The 8,513-nt window shown below is 51.7% G+C and overlaps 1 long non-coding RNA gene across 1 annotated transcript; it reads right to left on the reverse strand.

Annotated features, from left to right (window-relative positions):
* Positions 1-595: 595 nt before the first annotated feature.
* Positions 596-7,583, reverse strand: LOC121010473 (uncharacterized). The gene is made up of 3 exons (XR_005781187.1): positions 7,317-7,583; positions 3,896-3,901; positions 596-2,132 (listed from the first exon to the last, which is right to left on the reverse strand). It is a non-coding gene; the product is annotated as an uncharacterized LOC121010473 (long non-coding RNA).
* Between the last annotated feature and the right edge of the window lie 930 nt (positions 7,584-8,513).

Genomic DNA, 8,513 nt, shown 5'->3' on the forward strand with positions numbered 1-8,513 from the left:
AAGCGAGTAACACAGATGGGGCTTGAACTGAAATTGTCTTCCCTCAAACACAGACGCTTTCAAACAGTTGGGCTCCCGTGGCAGGAGCCCCGCTTTTTAGCCGAGCGCGTGGCCGTCTGGCTTCAACAACTGCATTGCCCAGCTTCCCGTGCAGCCCAGATGTGGTCATAAGGTGGTGGTGCCCTGGCCAGTGAAATAAAAGCAGAACCGATGGGTGGGACTCTCCGAAAGACTGCTGAAAGGGGGCTGGCCCAGCTGGGAGAAGCCTGGTTTGGCTCTCTGCCATCTTTCCTCCTTCTGTGGGGGGGCTACAGCTAGAATGTGATGGCTGGAGCTCCAGCAACCAGTTTGAACCGTGAAGCAACCATGAGACTTGAAAGGAAAGAAAGAAAAAGAAGGAAAGAAAGAAAGAGAAAGGAAAGAAAGGAAGAAAGAAGAAGGAAAGAAAGAATGAATGAATGAATGAAAGAAAGAAAGAAAGAGAGAGAGAAGGGAAGGAAGGAAGGAGGTAAAGGAAGGAAGGAAGGAAAGAAGGAAGGAAGGAAGAGAGGAAGAGAGCCCTGGGTCCCTGATGTCACCATTCACCTGCCACGTCAGCTTTGAACTGTTACCTTCCGACTTCTGTTAGATGCTAGAGAAATAAACTCCTACCTTGTTGAAGCCACTGTCGTGTTGGTTTTCGGTGACTCTTCCTTCTTCGAGATCTGCTCCGATTCCCTCTTTCTGTGCTCGGTGGGTGGCATTCCGTACGTCGCCTTGATTACGCTCATCACATTGTTCTTCGAGCCATGCCTCCAGTAGCACGCAGCTCCGGGAAGGCAGGGACTGTGTCCCTGTGTGTGCTGTCGCTCCCTCCCACGTGACCAGGCTCGAGGGGGCACTGATGGCTGTTTGTAGAATGAGCACGTTCCCTCCAGCAGGTCCCGGTCAGTTAACCCAGGCCAAGAGCTCTGTGCCGTTTCTTCTGGGCCTTCTGTGCTAATATGGACGCTCTCCAGTGGGTCCCCTTTGCCGGCAACTGGGGAGAACTGAATTCAACACACAGAAAACACGCGATTTCTTTGGTCCTCGAGTCTCTCGTGCATCTTCCCCGCCCCTTCTAGGCTCAGCTGTAAGAATAAAGCTTAAGACGGAGGGTCCCAAGGGAGTGACTGAACGAGGTAGGATTCAGGCCGAGAGAGCGTAGACAGGGAAGTTAGGGCCTCCTGAGCCCATCGCTTTCACATCATGAGCAGGACACAGTGTCCCGGGTCCGTACCACCCAGCCCCGTGCCCCAGCTGTGCCACCTCCTACCTGGGTGACCAGAGAACGGCGTGGACCTCCGTGGGCCTCGGTTTTCTCATCTGCACAATGGGAACGGTTCTTGTTCCCGCCTCGTAGGTTCGTTGAGGGGATGAAATGAGGGAGCTCGAGCCCGGGACGTGGAACAGCGTAAACGCCCCGAAACACGCACCCTGTTTCTTCGTGTTTGTATTTACTGTAATCCGTTTAGAAAGGCTTGCCGCCGTGGCTGTTTTATAACTCTTGAGCCCATTCCGGGGCTTCTGAAACCTTCCAGATGGGCCGCAAATTGACGGTGATGGATGATGGCGCCGAATTGGGAAGAAATAATTCATTCTCTACCAGCCGTACGGATGATGTACAATGGAAAGTGGTCCTGTCTAGCCTCGCTGCCCGCCCCCGCCCCCAGCGTCTCTTATTCTCTTAGCAGGTGTTCGTTATTCCCTGGCCGCACATCCATAGAAGGAGGTCTGGCTTTATCAAAGGGCAGGGAGGGTTTGATGCCCGGACTGGGGTGTGCACGCAAGAGTCTTTTAACAGACAGACCGGCTTTCACGCGCCCTTGTGGACGGCAGAGGGCTAATCCTTTTACCAGGTTCAGAGTTGAAAGGACTCTGATGTAGGTTTGGCGAGGGACCCCAACATTCGTCATTTGCTTCGCAGAGCTTTCGGTATCCCCCTGGCTCCTGCCTGCGTTTCGCTCAGAAGCAAATCCAAGTGAAGTGTTTCCTTCAAGCATGGGGGGTGCTCTAGAAGGGTGTAGGAGAGAGGGACCGGGACACTTTGGTTCCTCGGAGACTCCGGATCGGCAGTTGTGTAGGTCAGCCGATAGGAGACGGTGGGGACCCGACTGGTAAAAAAAAAAAAAGTCGCATCTAACAAACAGGGCTGTACCTAATGGTCACCTGGCATTGGCCACTGGGAGTCCATAGTACTTAATGACAAAGTGCGGCAGTCACAGCAGCCAAACAAGCTGACCATCTTTAAAACTTTTTTTAATGTTTATTCATTTTTGAGAGAGAGAGACAGAGCATGAGCAGGGGAGGGTCAGAGAGAGAGAGAGAGACACACACACACACAGAATTGGAAGTGGGCTCCAGACTCCGAGCTGTCAGCACAGAGCCCGATGCGGGGCTCGAACCCACGAACTGTGAGATCATGACCTGAGCCAAAGTCGGACACTTAAGTGACTGAACCGCCCAGGCGCCCCAAACCTGGCCATTTTTTTAATGGAGGTGAATTCACATGCCATAAAATGAACCATTTTATTAAAAAAAAAAATTTAAATATGTTTTTAAGTTTTATTAATTAATTAATTAATTAATTTAGAGACAGAGCACGAGCAGGGGAAGGGCAGAAAGAGAGGGAGAGAGAGACTCCCAGTCCCCGCAGAGCCTGACGCGGAGCTCGAACTCACGAAACTGTGAGATCGTGACCTGAGCTGAAACCAAGAGTCAGGCGCTTAACTGACCGAGCCACCCAGGCACCTCAAAGTGAACCATTTTTTGAAATGTTTTATGTATTTTTGAAGCCGAGAGAGAGACGGACAACGAGTGGGGGATGGGGAGGGAGAGAGGAAGGCACAGAGTCTGAAACAGGCTCCAGGCTCTGACAGCTCAGAGCCCGACGCGGGGCTAACATGTTAGCTAACAGCTAACATGACAGACGGGCCAGTCCCCGGCTGAGAAAACCCTCCCAGGTCAGCAAGTGAGCTCATGGCTCAACAATCAGAGGTGACGACTTTGAGGTTTCTGGCGGGTGGCTTCCCCGCCCTGTAAGGAACCAGGCACTGATACGTTTTGCAGCCAGCAGAGATCCAGAAAGCTCCAGGCGCTTACCGACTCTGTGCACTCAAGATCTGCTCAAACGTAAATAAGATGCTGCAGGTCCCCACAATGGGATATCACGCACCCCTAAAAAGGAACGGTATTCTAACCCATGTTACAACATGGACGAACCCGGAAAACATCATGCCAGGGATATACACTAGGTACAAAAGGTCACTTATGGTATGATTCCGTTTTTATGAAATGTCTGCAATAGCTAAGCCCTTAGGGACAGAAAGCAGATGGGTAGTTACCGAGGCCTGGGGTGAAGGGGAGGGAGACGTGGGGAATGCGCGCTTAATGGACACAGGGTTTTCTTTTGGGGTAAGGACATGCATGTCTTGGAACTAGATAGGTTCATTTTGGGGTGCGTGGTGGCTCAGTCAGTTAAGCGTCCAGCCTCGGCTCAGGTCACGATCTCACGGTTCACGAGTTCGAGCCCCGCGTCGGGCTCTGAGCTGCCAGAGCCTGGAGCCTGTTTCAGACTCTGTGCCTTCCTCTCTCCCTCCCCATCCCCCACTCGTTATAAGCGCACGGCAGGTGCTCGATAAATGCGTAGCGAACAAACGAATGCATGCATGCACGGCTTTCTCTTATCCCCTTTGAAGGCCTTGGGTAAGTGAGAGAATAATATAAAATAATAATACAAACAATATAAGATTATACATAATAATATAAAATACAAAATATGTAAAACATCCGATGAGGAAGGGGCTCTGGGTAGCTCTGCGTTCCACGCTCCTTCCGTAGATTGTGCGAATACTCCGAGCACTTAGGGCCTTTCCACCTGCTGCTTCTGCTCCCCGGATGCCCTCCCCAGAGGTACCGTGTGCACTCTTACCACTTTCACATCCTCGCCCTGCCACTGAATCAGCGTGGAGGCTTTTCCTGCCCCCCACCATAAAATAGCATTCCCTAACCCTCTAAGAATGTTTTCCAGCTAATATTCGACACATCCAAAGAGCCTATGTACACATTATGAGCATATGTATAAATTGTGAAGGCCCACTGATAAAAATAACCCCCTGCGAGCCCACCCCTCAAGGGCTAACGCACAGCTGTTTCTGTCGCACCTGTCTCGGCTTTCCACCCCGAAGCCAGCCTGCTCCCTGACCCCCGCTCCGCTATGGTGGGTGTTCACCCCTTGCCCATATTTACGGATTACGTAGCATTTATCACCACCCGACTCATCTCTGTTTGTGTGTTACCTGCGTTTCTTCCCCTCAAATCTAAGCTCCGAGAAGCCAAGGAAATTGCCTGGTTCTTTAGCGTAGCCACACAATAAGCTCTAAATACGTATTTGCTGAATAAGTGGATGCATGGATGAAAGTTGGTGGGGGGGGGGGGGAGATGTCTTATCCATGATCGCCTTTTCAAGGGTAGGGAGAAAGAAGGAAGTCAACCTCGCCTGTTCTTTAAACCCTAAGCTTGAAACGGGTTGACAGAGCACCGACTTGGGGAGACAGACCCGGCTCAGCTCCCACTGGGCCCCTTTGTTGCTGTGTGACCCTGCCGAAGGACTCCTTCCTTTCTAGAATGGGGGAAATGATGGGGGAGTGAGCCAGCACTCAAGAAGCAACAGTCAGTTTGTATACCCGAGTCCTTGCCTGGAATGATTTTCTCGTGCTGTGAAAGGGGTGTTTGGGCAGCCTTGTGGCTCATCACTGCTGTGGTTCTCCGCTGGAGGGAGGACGGTTGGAAGTAAGAACTCTTGGGGCGCCTGGGTGGCTCAGCCGGTTGAGCCTCTGACTTCGGCTCAGGTCACGATCTCGCGGTCTGTGGGTTCGAGCCTCGCGTCGGGCTCCGGGCCGACGGCTCCGAGCCCGGAGCCCGCTTCGGATTCTGTGTCTCTCTCTCTCTCTCTCTCTCTGCCCCTCCCCTGCTCACGCTCTGTCTCTCTCTGTCTCCCAATAATAAATACACATTAAAAAAAAAAAAAAAAGAAGTAAGAACTCTTTAGACAGGATCTGACCCTCCCTACCTCCCAGGCCTTCAGCTCCACCCCACCCCCTTCCCTGGCATCTTGGGGGTGATCTACATGACTTCTCACAGCTCCGGGGGTCCCCCTTGCCCCCAGGCACCTGTATTTATTCTGTACTCTTTCCCATGATACCTTCAGCTTCCAGGCCCCCTCCCACACACATACTCCCGATGTCTGCTTGGTTCTCCCTTCTTCAACCTAATCTGGTGCCGCTGGGAACAGCTTCTTCTCGCTGTGCCCAGACTAGGTTAGGTGGCTCCAGCCCCTAACTCCAGTGTTGCTCTCCATCCCCCTGGTCTTTGTCTTCAGAAGACAGTCTCCTGGACCGCTTTTACCCCTGGTTATTTTTGTTGCCTTTTATGCATCATCGGAAGCCCCGAGACCTTCCTAGAGTAAAGCAAAGTATGAGCTGACCGTCCGCGTTAGCTCTTTTCGCCGGTATCGCAAAGAATCGCGAACAGGGCAACGGCACATAACCCAGATTTACTCACTTATGGTCTTAAGAGGTCAGAAGTCTAAAACAGGTCCTCTGGGGCTCAAATCAAGATATCAGGAGCGCCGGGCCCCTTCTGGAAGCTCAGGGGGCCAACTGTGTGTTCTTTGTCGCCTCCGGTTTCTGGAGGCCACCTGAAAACCTCAGCTTGTGGCCCTGAGCCACTCTGACCCCTGCTGACTATCCTCCCCATCTCCTTCTTAAATTTTTTTTTTTTAACGTTTATTTATTTTTGAGACAGAGGGAGACAGAGCATGAATGGGGGAGGGTCAGAGAGAGAGGGAGACACAGAATCTGAAGCAGGCTCCAGGCTCTGAGCCGTCAGCCCAGAGCCCGACGCGGGGCTCGAACTCACGGAGTGTGAGATCGTGACCTGAGCTGAAGTCGGCCGCTTAACCGACTGAGCCACCCAGGCGCCCCCTCCCCATCTCCTTCTTATTCTGACCCTCCTGTGTATCTCTTCTAAGGTCCCGATTGATTATACTTAGGCCCCATCTGGAACATCCAGAATAATCTCCCCATCTCAAAATCTTCAATCACACCTGCACAGTCTCCCCTGCCACAAAAGGTCACGTATTCACAGGTCCCTCGGGTGCCAAGAGTCAGGGAGTGCACATCCTGGCAAGTGTTTTTCTGCCCGCCACATCATCCAGCTGCCTACTCAGCTACTAAGTCATGAACTTTGCACAGCACAGTAATCTGGGGTTCTCCCCAAGCAGCATAGTAATTGACTTTAAAGACCTTTTCATAGGACCCGTGATCGAAAATGGGACGGAGAGGCACCTGGGTGGCTCAGCCCATTAAGTATCAGACTTCAGCTCAGGCTGTGATCTCGTGGTTTGTGAGTTCGAGCCCCACGTCGGGCTCTCTGCTGTCACCACCGAGCCCACTTCAGAGCCTCTGTCCCCTCTCTCTGCCCCTCCCCTGCTTGTGCCCTCTCTCTGTCTCTCTCCAAAATAAACTTAAAATGTCTTTAAATGCAAGATGGAAATTTTACTTTTGAAATTTAGTCTCCCTGGGAACCTTGGAGAGTCATTGTTTGCTGTTGTTGCGAGAGAGAGAGAGAGAGAGAGAGAGAGAGAGAGAGAGAGCAGGGGAGAGGGAGAGAAAGAGAAACTCAAGCAGGACCCATGCTTAGCGCAGAACCCGACCCAGGGCTCGATCCCGTGACCTGTGTTCATGGCCTGAGCCGAAATCAAGAGTTGGGCGCTCAACCAACGGAGCCACCCAGGCGTCCCGGAGAGTAATTCTAAATGAACTGAAGGAATCGGTCTTTCCTGAGTCCTTGTCTCAACGCTTCCCTCCCCTCTTCTTCTGTTTGTTTTACCAGGAGGTTCCTGGGGGCCCTCAAACAATCTCCCCCGCCCCCAAGATCAAAACCCGTGAGGGTTCCCAGGCGTGCCCTGAAGCTGACACCTTTGCTGGCAATTTCGAAGCATCGCTGACACCCAGTTTTAATTAACCTGGTGAAGTGCCGTCTTGGCAGAGGCTAAGACCTTTTGAAACAAGTTCCTGACAATTCAGCTCCCAAGGTAAAGCCCAGCTTGCCTTTCTGGTTTGCCGTGTTTAAACCTCCTTTTGAGGACTCTGTGCAAGTCTGACCTTCAAGGGCACGGTCAGCCAGGGCTCTCGGAACAATTGGCCCTTCTCTCCAGTCTTGTGATTTTTTTTTTTCATATTAATGCTCCCGGGTCGCCCCTGGCAACCCTCCTTCCCTCCCCTGCCTAGACTTACTTGCTCTGTTGAATCCAGTCACTCCAATCGATCACGCAGATATTTCTGGATGTTGCAATCAGATTCCAGGCCCCAATGGGAGCATATCGCATTATGTATCATCTCTGTTCCTCCAGGGCTAATTCCAGGCTCTGCTGCGATGGAGAAATCTGAGGGTCCTTTCCAAAACCGAAACGCTTAAGAACTCTCCGTTTCTCTTAGGAGATTGCGCTTTTCCAACAGAGACTGGTTTGACTTTCTTGCTTGGCTTCTTGGCCGTATCGTTTTTAGAAAGTTGCCTGGCCCGGGTAAATTTCAGTTTCTTTCCCTGGGGGTGGGGTGGGGACACGTGCATGCACACGCACGCACCCATAGACGTGTGTGTGCAGCACGCCAGGGCACATGTCCATGATAGCAAGAGTGGTTTTTTGTTGTTGTTGTTGTTAGCGTTCATTTATTTTTGAGAGAGGGAGAGAGAGCGTGAGCCAGGGAAGGACAGAGGGAGAAGGGAACAGAGGATCTGAAGCGGGTTGTAGCCTGACAGCCGGGAACCTGATGTGGGGGCTCAAACTCACCAACCGTGAGACCCTGACCCGAGCCACAGTCGGAGGCTTAACCGACTGAGCCACCCAGGCGCCCCAAAAGTGTATTCTTGAAACTGGATATCTCCTACAAATCTTGAAGTACGTTCGGAGAAGCATGGGCAAGCAGGGAAAAAAACTACACTCAAAGAATTGGCTTATGCTACTCTTTACCAGCTGAGTATTAGGACTTAGCTTTTCTGGGCTTCAGTTTCCCCATCAGTAGAATGACCACGGTGATGTTACCTCCAGAGCCAGTTGGGAGTTTGACTTAATTCCTGCTCGGACAGTGCTTTAAAGGGTACCTGGCACATAAGCCGTTGTTATCTTTATTATCACTCTACAAGATGGAGATCACCATTACCGATCAAAGGACTGGGTGGTAGAAGGAATTCAATAAACGTCGACGGTCATTATCATGGACGATTGTTCTTTGCCTGTGCGGCTGGACTAACGAGCATGGAAATTGATACAGAAGACGTACATTGGCTAAAGTGGTGGAAACGCTCAGAACAGACAAGAGGAGTAAGAGTCTCCATACGGGTGGAACCTAACTGGCACGAAGTGCCTCAGGACCGTGAGTGAGGAACCTCATCCATGCGTTGGAACCTCTGTGCTGCAGGAAGTAGGTGATACA

The sequence above is a fragment of the Herpailurus yagouaroundi genome, unplaced genomic scaffold (genome assembly GCF_014898765.1).
Source record: "Herpailurus yagouaroundi ecotype Mexico unplaced genomic scaffold, PumYag 191, whole genome shotgun sequence".
NCBI classification, from domain to species: Eukaryota; Metazoa; Chordata; class Mammalia; order Carnivora; family Felidae; genus Herpailurus; species Herpailurus yagouaroundi.